General features: G+C 33.2%; 1 long non-coding RNA gene across 2 annotated transcripts in view; it reads left to right on the top strand.

Annotated features, from left to right (window-relative positions):
• The window catches only part of LOC147388975 (uncharacterized), a 54,006-nt gene extending 37,968 nt beyond the window's left edge, over positions 1 to 16,038 (top strand). Inside the window, exons 2-4 of one of the 2 annotated variants that reach the window (XR_015170391.1) lie at positions 13,502 to 13,622; positions 13,705 to 13,790; positions 15,735 to 16,038. This is a non-coding gene — a long non-coding RNA (uncharacterized LOC147388975). The remainder of the gene's footprint in view (positions 1 to 13,501; positions 13,623 to 13,704; positions 13,791 to 15,734) is intronic. The other variant, XR_015170392.1, reaches the window with a different exon arrangement.
• Positions 16,039 to 17,675: the final 1,637 nt, after the last annotated feature.

Genomic DNA, 17,675 nt, shown 5'->3' with positions numbered 1-17,675 from the left:
CTCTCTACTCTCACCTCACGAATATGACTCGTTTGAGTCCCCTGGGTTTCCAACGATTTTGAGAAGGTGGTGATCATACATAAAATCATTCTATAGTGATAGCATAAGATACTGCATTAGACATTGAGATAACATGGAGATGTCCACTTAATTGTTTATGCTTTTAACTCCTATATGAAAATTGGAAAATTCAACTTGAAAATTTGAAAGGTCAAGGCCCATGAATCATAGAAATCAAATTTTGTCAATCTAGAGCCATTGAAATTTGGATGTTCATGATATCTGACGGTTTGGAGCCGTCAAATGTCTCTCGTCCTCCATTAATTTGACAATTTCAGCCTGTCAGGAAAAAATTGTCGACAGTGAAAAATTCAATGCTTTGGTTTGTCAAATATGAGTTTTTTTCATGTCTCTCGAGGAAAAATATCTATAATTCCGTGCACACTTCCACAACAGTTCAATGTCTAATGGAGTGTCTTGCACAATCAGTTTAGCATTTTCCTTACATAGTTATATATAACGACATGACCAAAAAAAGATAGGTTGAAAGGCTTAATGCACACATTAATTTTAAATAAAAATAATGTCAAGAATGTATATCAAAATGAACATTATTTTATTAATTAAAAAATTTATGATGAGTATAAAAACAAAGAGAACAAGTAAAAAATCGTTGAGCATGTTTAAAGAACATTTAACTATTTTTTAGTATCAAAATATACATTTTTAGTCAACTATATTGACTTATTTTCCTATTAGAAAATAAATAAATTATTAAAAAATAAATCATGAAATTATCTATCTAAAATAACAATTTCTAGAAGGAGAATTTGCTAAATGAGATGTACAATTTGGAGAACCTTATTATAATTATTATTGAAGAATTAAAACATTTAGTCATAGTAGATAAAATCAAAATTTTATAGGAAGCTCATTTAGTAAAACGGACGTTACTGTTGAATTCAAAAGCAACAAAAAACAGAGTTTGGTAAGTTATGTAAATATTAATTTTATCAACAAAACTTAGGGCGTAAAGGGTATTTTGGTCAATAGAGAAAAATCAGTGAGGAATTTCAAAAATCAGAGAAACACAGTACGAATTGGTATTAGTGTAATGGACATAACAGAGAAAAGAAAAATATATGAGAAAAAAAAACATTTAGTTATTAAAATATTAAAAATATTATTTTATTAAAAAATAGGTTTAATTATAATTATTTATATAAAAAGGTTAGATTTGAAATCATTGAAATGTAAAAGGTGTAGAATGTAATTAAAAAATATATAAATATTGTTATATTATATATTATATATTATTATATATCTTGAGGGAAATAACTACACAATTATTTGAACTATATACGTGTCCAGGCTGGTTAAGTGGTATCATACGGATATCAGCACACGGACGCTACCCAATAGTATGGTAGGTAAAAACAAGGGCAGTACAACACTAAATAAGACATGGTCTGCCAAGCAGATGAGACCTAGTCAAAGAATGCCCATAATCTTAGTATGTGCACGACAAGCCTAGAATCTCGAAGGAGATCTTTCTAGTATAGTATGACCAATCTAAAAAATCCTCATTCCATTTGTGGATCCATAGAATTAGGAAATTCCCCAAGATCACCGCCCATGAGAGGGAGAAATTTTGATTCGCAGCAAGGGTCCATAAATAGCACAATTAGCATAAAAGAAGGGATCTCTTTGATGGATTGTACATCTAACTAGTTCTTTATACTATTTCATCTACTTCTCTAACTTGAACGTCAGAGTGATTTTGGTAGGTTCAACGCTGATATAAGGAGGAAGGTGACAGGAGTGACTTCAAATCAGTGAGGCAAAGTCCATCAGCACCATCCAGCGGATTTTGACCGCATAGAACTGGCACTGTCTGTGGGAAACTAATAACATATTGATTTCAGTTGAAACAATGGTGAGATCCACAAGAACCACTAAAGTTAATACACCCCTACCCATGGAGCCAAATGTAGATGCTCAACTCTTGACAATACTAGAAGCTATGAGAAAATACTAAGAAGAGATGCAGAAGAAAATGGATGACATGGCTAAGCAGAATTGAAGCCTAAGTCAGCGTCTCGAAAAACAATACGTAGCGAGACAATATCTCCTATCGAGAAATCCTCATCCTCCTGTTGAAGATGATCGTGCTTCGAATACAGAAGAAATAGCTTAACTGTTGATCCCGACGGGAAAAGGAGAGATAAAAGTTGCAACTACAACTACTCGAGCGGAGCCTGTAATGGGTCTGACTCGAGAGGAGATCAAAGTGATGATTAGGAAAGAAAACGAGACGATGAAGAGTGTTGATATAGGCACAATGGCAACACAAGCTGTCGAGGGGATTCAGAAGTTTTCCTTCACAGTTGAGATCTTGGCGGAAGAAATTTTGAAAAAGTTCATGCCGCCACACTTCACCCCCTATTCAGGGACGAAAGACCCAATGGAACATCTTTTCCAATTTCGGCAAATGCTTCTCTTGTGGGAAGAAAACGAAGGATTGATGTGCCAACTATTCCATTCTAGTTTGCAGGGGAATGCATTAACATGGTTCCAAGAGTTGTCATGTGGATCCATAGCTTCTTTCGAGGAGCTCTGCAATGCTTTTGCAACACGTTACATTGGCAATATGAAAATTGGCGAAGACATAGATGCTCTACTCAGCAACCTGTGGATCGAGGGCGCTTGCAATGGCAACTCTACTGGAATATTTTGAGGATTATACTTGAAAAATGCCAAATATTGGTACATTGTCAAATCGACCTAATTTTTTTTATTTTGTTTATTTTTATTTATTTATTTATTATTTTTTTGGCTTGATTGTGGATCATTTAACTGGATTTTGGACATATTATTCTTGATTTCTTCTATGATCCAATCGAGGATCATTTTTAATGATCCTAAATAATTCAAGATTTGCATGGTGCGTGGTTAATTTTTTCTTTCTCTTTCTCAATATGTGCGTGATGAATGGTATTAAGGAAAGGAATAAAAAAACTAAAAATTTTATCTCTTTTTCTCAAAATCTCTTTCTTATTTTTTCAAATCGTTTTTTTGTATATTGCTTGTGCTATGATGGTGCTAACAAAAAAAAAAAAATTTATACATATATATATAAAAGGTGATTTTTCTCCCCAAAAACGTCATTATGTGTGGTGTGTTGATGGTAAATAGAAATTTTCTTTTTTTTCTTTATTCCTTCCTTCTCTCTTTCTTCTTAAAAAATAAAAATCAAAGAAGAAAATCAAAGTTACCATCCTCAGACAAATGGAGTGGGTCAATGGAGTGGTTGTACTTCAAAGCTTAGGTCAATACTTTGTGTTCAAACTTCAAGATCTCGCATCACAAATCATTTCCCTACCATCCTCAGACAAATGGAGTGGTTAAAACAACTAATAAGAGTTTCAAAATAATCATCGTGAAAATGCGTCAATGGCACCAGGATTGGTCAAAAAAGTTACCATTCACACTGTAAGCATATCGTACATCAATATAGTCTTCCACTGGAGCTATTCCCTACGCTTAGTGTATGATACGAAAGTAGTTTTGCCAGTTGAAATGGAAATCCCGTCTCTCAGGATCTTGCTAGAAAGTCAGTTGTCAGAAGCAGACTAGGTCTTTCATGGGTACGAAGAACTAAACTTGATTGAAGAAAAATAACTTAGAGTTTTATATCATGTGTAAACTTATCAGGGAAAAGGCACACATTTGACAAGAAGGTCAAAGATCGACACTTATAAGTTAAGGATTTAACCATCAGACTTCAAAGAAAATTGAGCATTCCTCCTCGACTGTAGGAGAAAGTCTAAACCCAATTGGATACATTCATTCATTAAAGAAATGCTACCTAGAAAAGTTGTCAAACTTCAAGATTATAATGGAATTGAACTACCAAAACCAACCAACCTTGATCAGATCAAGTAGCACTACATTTAAGGAGACCATCTTCAGTTGAATCAATTTTCCTATTAGCTAGTTTAATATCTCCCTTCTCAGCCCTTTGTAGCCTTTTTCTTTCTCAACCCGATCACCTAACCCAGGGGAGGAAATGAATTCAAACTACGTTTTGGTCTGATCCCAAAATTCTAGGGTACATAGACAACCTAAGAAATTATTTTAGGCTCGACCACGTCAAAATAAAAAAATATATATTCCCCCACAAAGAAAAAAAAAAAGAAATATTATCAAAATGGGAAAGAAAATTTAAAGAAAAAAAAATAATTTAAAAGAAATGCCACACAAGAGGCATTCAGGTTTTTGAGCCTCAAAATTTCTTTATTTTTATGAGCAATCCTAAGCTTACCTATGAAAGTCCTCCTAAGTACAGTATGAAAAAGTCAAGAAATGTTGCAAAACATGATCAGACAGTAACTCCAGAAGTTCAAAAGGAAAGAAAAAGAAAAATTGAGGTTTGCTAGGTTGAAAATCGGAAAAGGACAACTTAGGCAAAAATTAGGGTAAGCTCGCAAGACTGAAAATCTGAAAGGATGGCCTTAGCAACAATTAGAGTAAAGAAAAAATCCTGTTAGGTTGAAAACTCGAAAGGATGACTTAGGCAAAAATTAAGGCAAGTTCGCAAGGTTGAAAATCCGAAAAGACGACCTTAGTAACAATCAGAGCAGAAATTAGAAAAAATTGTAAGCTCGCTAGATCGAAAACTTGAAAAGGCAATCTAGGAAAAATTAGAGCACGTTCGCTTGATTAGAAACCTGAAAAGGCAATCTAGGCAAAAGTTAGAGCAACCAAAAAATAAAATAAAATCTCTGTTGAGCTGAAAAGTTAAAAGGCAATCTGAGCCGAAACATCAGAAGTCCGAATAATTAAGTTTCAATAACCAGTTTGAACCAAATATAAACTCAGTGGATACAAGTATCTCGTTTATGATTGATGTGAAGAGCTTCATGTCCCTAAGCAAACTGACAGGGAAAAAGAACAGATTCTATGATAAATTTCAAAACGAAATATTTTGATCCAATTTCATTGAGCCTAACTCAAAATCTTCAATAGAAAAAGTCAAAATTAAAAGTTAAACTTTTATTGCGCTTGTGTTAATCAAAGATTTCAAACTTTCATAATAAGGGCATTTACTTTTTCTAAGGAGTATAGTTTCTAATTGTGTTCAACTATCCCTAGTACAATGTTCTCTATCAAACTAAGGGCATTTTGTTCTAAAACTTGATCAACCCCAGAGGATAAGGTTAACCCTGAATTGAAAGATTACTCTCTTGATAGCAATTTTTGTAATCCCTTGAGGTTCAAAGAAAGTTGAGATATTGACTTGACCTTTATGAAATCCAAATCTTTGTTATAAAAAAAAAGCATAAAGCGGTGTTAATCTCCCATTTGTTTTCTTAGAAAAAAAGTTCATTACTTTTTCACCCCGAGTAGGTAGAGTAGGATTCCTCAAAATATCCGAAGGCCAAAGGCGCACCTCCATTATACACATTCATGTTGGGTGGATAACAAACTTAACAGTACAAAACTACGTAAGGTCAACATAAGATTTGAGCAAAACCTGAGAAAATTATGAATTAAAAATTGAGTAAAAATGAGTAAAAACTAAGCATGAACTAAGCATAACTAAGCATAATCTAAGCACAATTGTGTATAATCTGAGCAAAACTGAGCATAAGGTCTGAGTATAATTGAGCCAAATCCGAGACAAATCTCAGTTGGTTTGAGCAAAATCCAATAAAGATCTCAGTGAATCTAAGGGAAATTCAAAAAAAAATCTCGGCGGGTCTGAACAAAATCTGAGGGAAAAATCTCGATACGTTTGAACAAAATTTGTGAAAGATCTTGACGGACCTGAGCAAAATCCAAGAATAATCAATAGGTCTAAGCAAAATCTGAGAAGATCTCAGTGGGCCTCAACAAATTTTGAAAAAGATCTCGCTGGGTCTGAGCAAAATCTGAGAAAGATATCGGTGGTTCTGAGCAAAATTCGTGGAAGATCTCAATAGGTCTGAGCAAACTCTAAGGAAGATCTCAGCGGGTTTGAGCAAAATTCGAGGAGAATCTCGACGGGTTAGCAAAATCAGATAAAAATCCCAGTAAGTCTGAGCAAAATCTGAGAAAAAATCTCAGCAGGTATGAGCAAAATCAAAGAAAAAATCTTAGTAGGTCTGAGTGAAATCCAAGAAGAACCTCAACGGGATTTGAGCAAAATTTAAGAAAAAATCTCAGCAGGGTTTGAATGCAATTTAAGCATAACTGAGCATAATCTAAGCGAAAGTTGCATGTCTTACTCTACCTACCCAGGGTGAAAGAGTAATGAACTTAATTTTTTTAGGAGTCTTATTCTACCTACTCGGGCTGAAAGAGTAAATGAACTATTTTTCTGAGAGTTTTACTCTACCTACTCAGGGTGAAAGAGTAATGAACTATTTTTCTAGGAGTTCTACTCTACCTACTTGGGGTGAAAAAGTAAAGAATTATTTTTTTTGGAGTCCTACTCTACCTACTGGGGGTGAAAAAGTAATGAACTATTTTTCTAGGAGTCCTACTATACCTACTCGGGGTGAAAAAGTAATGAACTATTTTTCTAAGAGTTCTACCTACTCGAGGTCAAAGAATAATGAATTATTTTTTTTTTGGGAGTCCTACTCTACCTACTCGAGGTGGAATAATAATGAACTATGTTTTTGGGAGTCCTATTCTACCTACTCTGGGTGAAAAAGTAATGAACTATTTTTTGGACAAAACAAATAGGAGATTAATAACACTTACGAAAAAAGTTTGATTTTATGAAGGTTAGGTCAACATTTTAACATTCTTTGAACCTCAAGGGTTTTCAAAAATTACTATCAAGAGGGTAACCATTAATTCAGGGTTAACCTTATCCTTTGCAGTTGAAATTTATCAAGCTTCAGAACAAAATGCCCCTAGTTTGATAGGGAACATTGCACTAGGGATAATTGACCATTTGAAAAATAATGCCCTTAGTGTAAAGGGTAAACTATACTCTTTAGAAAAAGGAAGTATCATTGTTATAAATGTTTAAAATCTTTGATTATGGCAAGCACAATAAAGGTTTAACTTTTAATTTTGACTTTTTATATTGAAGATTTTAGTCAGGCTAAAAGAAATTGGAACATTATTACCTTTTGAAATTCATCATAGAATAGGTTATTTCTCCCCATCGATTCACTTAGGGATGTGAAGCTCTTCAGATCAATCATAGACGGGACACTAGTATCCACTAAGTCTATATTTGGTTCAAACTGGGTATTGATTGTATGATGATTAATTGTTTGCCCTAAATTCGATGTAGCTTGGCCTTTCAGACTTTCAATGTTTTGGCTTGGACCGCCTTTTAGATTCTCAACTGGACTAAGATTTCCTCTTGATAGCTCTAATTTTTTCCTAGATCGCCCTTTTAGGTTTTCGATTTAGCAAGCATGCTCTAACTTTTGCCAAGATCACTTTTTAGGTTTTCAATCTAGTGAGCTTACCAATTTTTTTTTGCTCTGATTGTTGTCAAAACTATCCTTTCAAATTTCCAACCTTGTGAGCTTGCCTTAATTTTTACCTAAGTAATACTTCAGGTTTTTTACTTAGCAGGCTTTTCTTTTTCTCTTTTTTTGATTATATTTTTTATTTTTGTTCTTTTGAACTTTTGGAGCTACTGCCATTGTGGTTGCTATGCGTTCCTTCAGGCGTAACTTCAAGAAACTTGTGAGTAGTTGCCATGCTGGCTACTGTGGCTATTTGCTATACGAGGACATAAGGAAAAACAAAACAAACGTGTCCTTGTTGGGGTGAGTTGGATAAGAAAACAGAAGTCTATCGCCTTTAGGACGAGTTAGAGAAAAAGGAAAAAAGTGATGTGGTACAGAGGAAAGCATATGGGTTAAAGAGAGGGTAATGTCATTGTTGTGGAGAAGTTGGAGAGGGTATAGAATGTGGAGGAGAAGATCTGTAATGAGAGGTGGAGGGGAATCTTGTGGGTGTTGTTTCATACGTTCAAAAAATGATAGATTGCTAGAACGTTAATAGAGAAGAGAAAGGAAGGTTATTTGGGTGTTGGTGCAACAGGGATTGAGTGTAGCAGTAATGTGAGGAAGAGGGAGATGGCTGTGCTAGGAGATGGCTGTAGCAATGATGTGAGGAAGAGGGAGATGGAGGTGGGTGCAGGGAGAGTTGAAGGAGATGAAAGCAGCAAGATGGCTATGTTGCAGAGACATTGTAGATGGAGATGAGAAAGAGGGAGTTGAGGGAGATGAAAGCAGTAAGATGGAGGAAAGTTCGACACGGAGAGGAGTGTCCAAATTCGTTGGAGAAGAGAGCTCTTTGAACGGTGGAGAGGAGACCTTGTTTTGTAGCTAGAGAGAAGAAGACGTCTCCTTCTTTTGAGAGAGAGAGTCTCTCTTTTTATATAACAAAATCTTCTAACGTTGAAAGCGCCCTCGATTCCGCGGGGTGCGCAGATCCGCTTTTGACCCTTGAGGTTTGGGAGTCGCCACCTAGTTGTTAAGGTCTAGGAATCAAACTGACTCTAAAAAAGGCAAACTAATCTACGAAAGAGAAAAAAAAATCCGGGGATCACGTTACGGGGTTGGAAGGTGTTAGGCACCAACCCCGCCCGGCCAAAGCCGGTCTCTACTAACTTTCCAAGTAAATCACATTGTTTAAAACCTAGATAGAAATAAAAATAAAAAAATCTGATACCTTTCCGATAGCAAGGATTTTGCTTCCTCAGATCTGACAAAAAGAGCTCCTTGTAAGGTATTCCCTTGCTTCGTTCTTTCTCCGGATTTGACTTCGGATCTCCGAGATCAAGGTATCTCCTTATTTTTGGATCTGAACTCTTCAAGTTTGTTGCGGATTTGGGGGTGTTTTTGGAGGGCTTTTAAGTATTTTCTAGGCTAAAATTGAAGGAGGGATGTTAGGTAAGGAGTTGGGGCTCCAAAACTAGGGTTTATGGGAGGCTAAGGGGGCTTCTAGACCTACTTCTCTTAGGGTTTATGATTTGATACGAAAATAGGGTGTGAGCACCTCTATTTATAGATTTTTTTAGGGTTTATTTGGATAGAGTTAGTGTTTAATTAGAGTTCTTTTTTAGAGTTGTGTTTTAGTTAGACTTGTTTTAGGTAGAATTTTTTAATTAGAATTGTTTTAGGTAGAATTGTTTTTTAGTTAGAACTCTATTAGATAGAGTTATTATTTAATTAGAATTCTATTATGACTTTTGGTCTTATTTGATTGATTTTTAATATTTTGACTTTAGTCTTAATTGATTGACTTTTAATATCTTGACTTTAGTCTTGCTTAATTGACTTTAATTTTGACTTTAGTCTCACTTGATTGACTTTAATACCTTGACCTCAGTCTTGCTTGATTTACTTTTAATTTTTGGAGAACCCCCCTCTATTATATCTTTAATTCTTTGGACCCAAATGGAGGGGTCCTTAAAGAAATATCTCACGAACCCTCAACAATTTTACTTGAAAGCCCAATTGATCGATTTTTTAGTTTCAATTTTTAAATTAATTTCATTAATGTTTCATTTAATTATTTAATATTTTTATTTATTAATTTCGGAATTTTTAATTATGAACATTATGAAATTACCGTTTTATCCCCGGAGAGGACTTTTCACGTTTTAAGTCGGTTTTTAATGTTCTAGGATGTTTTAGAATCGATTTTTCATAAGGAATTCAATGGAAATATTGGTTTGTGTTATTTATGAAATTTTTTGTGTGAAATGGTCATGAACTTTATGAGGGGCATTTTCGTAATTTTGACGAATTCTGTGAAAATTGGTGAAATGATTTATTTAGTTTCGATTTGTTATTTTATGCCTTTGAATGGATTTTTCTAATCGTAACGTAGGCTCTAGGGTTGTTTTGTGATTAGGGGTATTTTGATAATTTGGTCAATTTTTTAGTGATTTTTATCGTGAAGTTTCTTTCTAGTCTGCAAGATGATGATTTCTATGTTTCTGGGGCCGTATTTTCCTAGCGTAGCGTGGTTTCTAAGGCTTTGTCAGTTCGAGATACCTCATCCAGATTTCTGAAACACATCTGGTAACAAAATAAAGTAATGTAATATACATCCATCATTGGGAATCATTGCGATCGGGTTGACGAGTTGACTAATCAGGCGGATGCAAAAATGGGGTGTCTACAAACGTTTTCTCCATTTTTGTTTTCCTTACCATCTTTAAGTAAGATAATGGGAGAGGTGATCCCATGCTATTCGTCTTGATGGTTTCTTGTTGATGAATTCCTATTCTTTTTATTTTCAACGTGATTAAATTTTGATTTTAACTTTGGATGATTTTATTTTAATCTTGATTGGTTGTTGGAGTTCGATTTTGAATTTTGAATTTGTGGATTTAATTTAGTTGGATTTTAATGGAATTTTAATTTGTTTTGGTCAATTAGTTTTTTATTTTAATTTTGCTTTGATTAATCGGTTGGATTTTAATTTTGAATTTATTGGTTGATTGATTTTTAATTTGATTTTGCATTTTAATGTGTTGAGTGATTTTTAATTTAATTTTGATTCGATAACTTGATTAAATTTTAATTATTCGATTTTTAATTTTAATTGTTTAATTTTTTTTTAATTTGAGTTTGATTTTTAATTTAGATTTTATTTTCATTCGATTGGATTTTTAATTTGATTTCGAATTTCAATTTAAATTTGATTTTAAATTTTTATCATGTTTTTCTAAGGATCGGGGTCTCTAGGTCAAAGTTGGACATTGAGGGGCATTCTGGTCGTTTTTTGTGATTTTCCATAAATTTCTTTGTTTTCGTCGATTTGAATCTTATTAGGTTCGAAATCACATTCTTAGTGCAATGGAGGTACTTTCAAGATTTTTCAAAGGTTCAAAATTCATGAGGGGTATTTTCATCATTTTGGTGATTTTTGCAGATTTTTATGAATTTTGGCATGAGGTTTCTTTCAGTCCCAACGTGATTATTTCTAATTATCGAGGTCATATATTACTAGCATAGTAAAGTCTCTAAGTTATCGAATTATGCACTAAACCTAAACATATGTACTTGCTAAATCGTGTGTAAGGTGTCGCGATCATAAGCGTATGTAAATTTCTATGTCAAGTCATAACGAATAGGAGAGATGAAAAAAAAATAAAAAATGGAAGGAATCAGGGACAATAATCAGAAGCTTTCGAGTTCTTTGCATTTATCATTAGGAATTTACGGCAACCGGGTGACGAATTACCAAATTAGGCAGGTGCAAATGGAAAAATAGGGTGTCTACACCTATAAGAGGGTGCTTTGACTTCCAGTACCTAGAATAGTTACAAAGTCCCAATTTAGGAATTATTTAGCAAAGAAAAACTCTGAAGAAAATCGGTAAAGTCGGGATCATTTCTTCAATATATCGGGAAAAAAAATTATAATGCCAGAAAATATAGAAATATATATTTCATATATTAATAATAAAATTATAAATTTGCAATAATTGTACAGGTAGATAAATAATTAATTGAAATGCAATTCATAGCTTCCTACAGTTTTAGAGGAAAAAATTAAAATAAAATAAATAAATAAAAAACTAGACGACACAATTTTATGAACTTTGAAAGAAAAAAAAAGTCAAAAACCTTTTTTTGAAGAACTGAATTTTCATTTTAAGTTTAGGAGTTAGAAGCCATCCATTTTCAAAACCTTCAATAAAGTCTAAAATAAATTGTTTATCATGTTTTTGTCTGAATTTTTTCCACAAAATCTAGTGTTGGATTGGTAATGTGGCAATACATTTAAGCTCAACAATCCTTAGTAGGATTTAAATCTTACTAAGTAAGAAAAGTGTTTTTCTAATAAAATAATATATTGTTTAAAAAGTCCCTGTAACAAAGTTGCGTGAAACTGAAATTGTGAGGAGGGAAGTAGAAAAACCCGTGATTCCTACACTTGTTTGCGATTATTCAAGTTTTTAATAAAAAAATCACCGATTTCTTCAACAAAAAAAAAACATAATTTAATTGGTGGATAAAATTTAGATATTATATTGCAATTTTTTTCAAAAACCAACGATTTTTGTCACTATGATCGCTAGAGCAAAGGAGATCCTGCCCGTGATAAATTTAGTAAGTCCGAATCTATTTAGAGTTATTCATCACGATGCACTCATCCCAAAGTGATAGGGTGTTTTTTTCACATGCCGAATGGCAGGTTCAGTGCTGTGAGCAAAATATTACTCCCCAACCCCGAATTACTCTATATGACCTGTTGCATTTATGGGAGGAAGTTGCCACCAAGCTCCTACATTTTTCTTCTTTATAAGGAACTTTTGGATCCAACAAAACCCTAACCCTAACCCTACTCCTTACACTTAACTTTCTCCAAGATTCACATCTCACGCCCAAACCCTAACCATGTTTCTTCTTCTTCTTCTTCTGTCTTAACCACTTTGAGTAATATTTCCATGGTGAGTCGTTGCTTTGGTCGGATCTATAGTCTTTTAATGTGATTGAAAGTCTCATTGTTGTGTTTCATTGATCTGTTATTTAATTCCTGTAATACCTTAGTGCTAAACCTGATTTGGCTTATAATGTGTAAAAATTAGTCTACTTTTCAATGATTTTTCAAAATTATATTTTAGCAAAGGGATTTGGATTTTCTTAAAATTTTTATTCTCCGTGATGGGCTGATTTTCTTGCCTTTTGATCTATTCTCATTTGTTTTCAAAAGAAAAATATTAGGGTAAATTCCCGTTTCGTGAGCTGAATATGACGAAATTCCGATTCTGGCCCACTGATTATTTTTATTCCCCAAAACATGATGATCTTGCTAGTTTAAAGTAGTGAGATCGCTGCTAATCAGTGATATCGCCACTTTTACAATCAGTGAGATTGTCACTTTAAAAAACCTGCAATCTTGCTCTTCATGTCTCAAATGCTTCTTTCACTGTTAAGATATAATTTAACTCTCGATTTGGGTTTTAATAAAAAAAATATCTGTTAGCTATATCCAAAAAAATCTCCTCTTACTCTAATAAATTAGTTATGGGAAACAAACACAGTGTCAAATGTCTTTAGATGTGGAAATATCTAGCAAAGAAGCAGTTTGATAATGCGTAGGCTCTCTAGTTTTTAGGATCATGATCTTAGACACCAGTTTTAAATTTATTTCCTTTCTAAATTACTTGGATCAATTACTATTCTGTGAGCTGAAAATGAGTTATTTACGATTCCTGCCACTTTTCATTTTAACAACCTAAACGTGAACAATCACATTTTTGTTAAAAAAAATTCTGAACAAAGTGACTATTTCACAGGTTTAAAGGGAAAATTTTGCTGGTTTAAAGTGAAATTGTCACTTTAAACCAGCAAAATAGTCCTTTAAAAACCACTGAATTCATTATCGTTCACGTTTAGGTAATTAATATGAACAGTGAACTGGAATTGTAAATTCGTCAAAAGTTGAACACTATTTTGTAAATATCTATATTTACTTTTTAATTGTTGAAAAGTGAAATATTTGTTAAATTGTGTTTGTAGGTCAGTAGATGGATATCTTCATAAAATCCTTTAAGATGATAGGGCTAAATTGGATGATCAACACTACAATCATGAGGTCACTGCTCCGATCCCGATTTATTAACAAAAAGAAGGTCAACAGGTACTATTCCTTTCATTCAAATTGCTGTTGTGTGGTGGATGTCTTCTGAAACATTGTTTTATGCACTTGTGGAATCTGACAGCATCATTAGCTGAATGAGATCATGAGAACCTGGATCTCAAAGAATTCACAAGTGCTACACTTCGTGACGATGCTCATGCATTATGAGTACTTTCTTAATCTCCTTGTTTGTTGTTATTTTCTGTCAATATTCTGTAATTGTATTTTAAAGCATTTTTTAATCTAATTTTTAAAGTATAGGTTTCTAATATTTCATTTTAAAATTTCTGTTTTTACCAAAGTATTATAAAATCCAGAACCCAGAACCGAACCAAAGCCAATTAAAACTCAAAATACTGAGACTTGGTTCAGTTTTGATTTTGATTTTTTCTAAAAATCATAACCAAACCCGAATTATTAGGTTTTGTTCTAGTGTTCGCAAAACTTGACATAGATAAATATCTCAGCACTGTTTTATAATGATGACTTACCCTATGACACACTACGTGATATTGCATTTAAAACGACTATGCAATTTCTCTAAAAATGACTGCCTAAATTGGTTCTTGAAATCAAGGACACATATGTATCTCCTGCCAATATTAAATACCATGCTTTTGTTTTTAGGATTTTGAGCTAACTATCATTTTCTTAATTATTGAGTCACATAAAATTTAGTGGAACTTTGATAGATTTTGAGCTAACTATCATTTTCTTCGGATAGGTTCCTTGACAAAAGTAGAAATTTTTTTTGTTCTTTTTAGAAAGAAAAGACCTAATTAATCCTATCAAACTTTAGGTCAGCAGTGGTAGCAACCATTAAAGATTGGGGTAAGCTAAAGACGAAACCAAGTCTACCAACTAAGGACCCTACACTTGCAAATGATAGCAAGACGCTTGGGCAGGCATAGAGTTTGGCTAATTTGAGCGGTCATGTGAATGTGACAGAAGATCCATCAGATACCAAAAAAATAGATGAGATGGATCTGGAGATGGAAGATGCAATTCTTCAAGAACTAATTGAAAATCCATTAGACCGTGATCTTGAAATTACAAAACAAGGTGAAGCTGTGATAGAATATTTGGCTTTGCTAGCTTCTACAGGCAATAATTAGGAATATTCTTTCTTCCCAATGAGAAGTAAAGAACCTAACTATAACTGCAAATTATATTCTCTATAACTGGAATGTTCTGTCATACAATTTTAGTACCTTGTTTCCCTTTTATAAATATTGATTACCTTGTTTCTTAAGATTAAAAAAAACATGGTTTTGACAGTACTTATAATATATGTTAGATACAAAGAGAATGGGTATGTAAACAACTAAAAGAAACAAGGTCCATAGATATTCTTGGATGATTTGCACTGCAATCATGAGGTCATTGGTCCGGCCCAAGGTCCATAGGTATTCTCAGATAAACTGTTACAGCTAAATCTTTAAAAATATGAATATATCATTTTCTGTTTGTTATTCATTATCATAAATCATTGAAACATATCGAAAGTTACATTTAAATCTTTGAAATTCTAAGTATATCGCTTTGCATTCTTGATCCATGATCATCAACGTCTGAGTGGATCATAATCATTATGCAAAAACTCAGGTAAATTACAAGATGTGAAAAAATGGGACTGAGGAAGTCCAAGAAAATATAATTCAGAGAGGGTTTTCAAAGAAAACACTTGATCAGGATATTTTGGTATAATATTACGTTTAACTATAGTAAATGGTCCATTTTGATCTATTACTTTTATTTCAAGTTGTTTAGGAGATCAACTAACACTCTTGGGATATTTTCCCATTAAAAAAGAAAAGAAAAAAACAATAGTATCATTTAACATTATTATTTTCATTGCTTAAGTTTAAAATTAAATTTTTATTTTAAAATAATTTTTTAATTGTATGCAGTGAGATCCAACCCCTTTTTGAGAGATAGAGAGAGAGAGAATTCCCCTAATCTCGAAACTCTCGTAGTTGATATTAATGAGGTATCAACTCCCATCCATGCCATATGTGTTCAAACCTTCCCAATTCTAATCTCTTAATTTGTTTGTTGATTAGTTACATTCTTTTAACATTTGAACTTTTTGTTTTTGTGTTTTTCTCTTAGGCTTTCAACATGAAAGGGGAATATTCAAGATCAAATAGGATGATATTAGCGTTCCCAATTGACCATGTGAAGATGGCTGAGATCCTTCACTTTTGTCGATCAACAAAGACTATTGGGTTCAGGCATCAATGCATTTGAGATCTGATACTCTAGTTTTCATTTATGTCTAAATTTTAAGGAGAGACCTCCAAGCTATAATTAGAAAATTCAAATTGAGGTAGTTATCACCATTGAAGAGAATGCTACATTTTGTAGATATAAATATTTGTAAGTTTACCATTTTTAGTTAGTATATCTGGCCTGGTTCTACCTATAGGAGGGGTGCTTGGACTTCTAATCCCTAGTATAGTGAAAATGTCGCAATTCGGAAATAATGCGAAAAAGTTAATAATAAAATTATATTAAATAAATTATAAATTTGCAACAATTGTAAAAGCAGATAAATAATTAATTGAGATGAATAGCATGATCGGCGAACCGTGGAATAACCTGAAAGAGACAAAGAAAGTAGTGAGTGAAAATTGCTTTACTAATTCTATATATATCCCACTTGTCAAAACCCTAGATCCCACCCCCTCTGCCCCTCCCCTTCCCCCACCCCTGCCCTTTTCATCCTTTAAAGCCCTTGAAAGCAAGAGTTTTTAGGGAAAAAACAAGGGTTGTCTTCGGTTATTTTGTGCTCAATGGGTGTAAAGAAGAGTTACAATATAGAAATTGAGTTAATAATCAAGAGAGTTTCTATTGCCACACAAACATTTTCTAATGCCACCACATGTATACTTATATACAATTGATTTTAACTTCAACTGTTCCGATCTATGCTACTAAAAGTTTGTATTACAACATCACTCCGTCATGGAGACATACAATGTTCATTCGAGACATCGAAGAGCTTAAAACTAGTTTCTCTAGTTTTAACTTTGAGTTCCCTTGGCACGAATCGAGCTGAGCTACAAATTAGTTAGCAAGAAAGCGTGTTTTATTGCTAAATGACTTGGTTGTGTTAGATGTCTCTAATATTCCTGACGAGCTATCTCGCATTTTGTTAGAGGACTCGTATTATACATTTTTGAGATTTTAGCTCCTTTTTAAATGAATAGGGTGGGGCCTTTCATAGCCCCTACGTACCGATAAAAAAAAGTATGCTAATTTTGTTGTGATTTATTTACATATGAAATTGTAGACACTCCATTTTTGTATCAATTTAATTCGACAATTACTTACCCGGTTGGCGTGAATTCCTAATGATGAGCGCAAAGAACTCGAAGGCTTGTGAGTATTATCCCTGTTTCATTCCGTTTCTTAAAACCGTTCCAAATCTGCATTCATATAACCAAAAAAAAAAAAAAAACCTTAAGACATCGATTTAAAATCTGATGTCGATAGACTGATGTCCTAAGTCTGCAACTTTTAACATCGGTTACAAACTGATATCTCCAGTGGTCATAAACCGATATTTAAAGTTTTTTTTAAAAAATTAATTTTTAATTTTTAATTTTTTTTCTACACACCTATTACCGGCGATCAAATTAATTTTCATTTCTGCCGTGACCAAAATAGCTGTTATTGGTCAAAAAAATAGAGCACAAAACAATGAAGAAGTAAATTATTTTAAAACTGCATTATAGATTTGACACTTTAACTTTTCAATAATACCTTTATTTATTTTATCTTTTAGTGAAACAGATAAGGATATGTTGATCTTTTAAATAAGAGTCATGTTAGGGTGACATAAAGGGAGACACAAGGGTGACACAAATATGTGGTGTTGTGCACATTAATGTAGATGTTTTTCCTCGAGATATGAGTAAAACATATCTACAGTTATATGCACGCCACCACATCATTTTTGTCAGCTTAGTGTCTCGGTTTGTGTTCGGATTATGATTGAACTAGATTAGACCAATATTATATTGGATCGAGAGTGGATCTTAAAATAAT

This window comes from Akebia trifoliata, chromosome 12, assembly GCF_017979445.1.
Source record: "Akebia trifoliata isolate Shusen 1 chromosome 12, ASM1797944v1, whole genome shotgun sequence".
In the NCBI taxonomy this organism is placed as follows: Eukaryota; Viridiplantae; Streptophyta; class Magnoliopsida; order Ranunculales; family Lardizabalaceae; genus Akebia; species Akebia trifoliata.
This window is presented reverse-complemented; position numbering and strand designations above follow the sequence as displayed.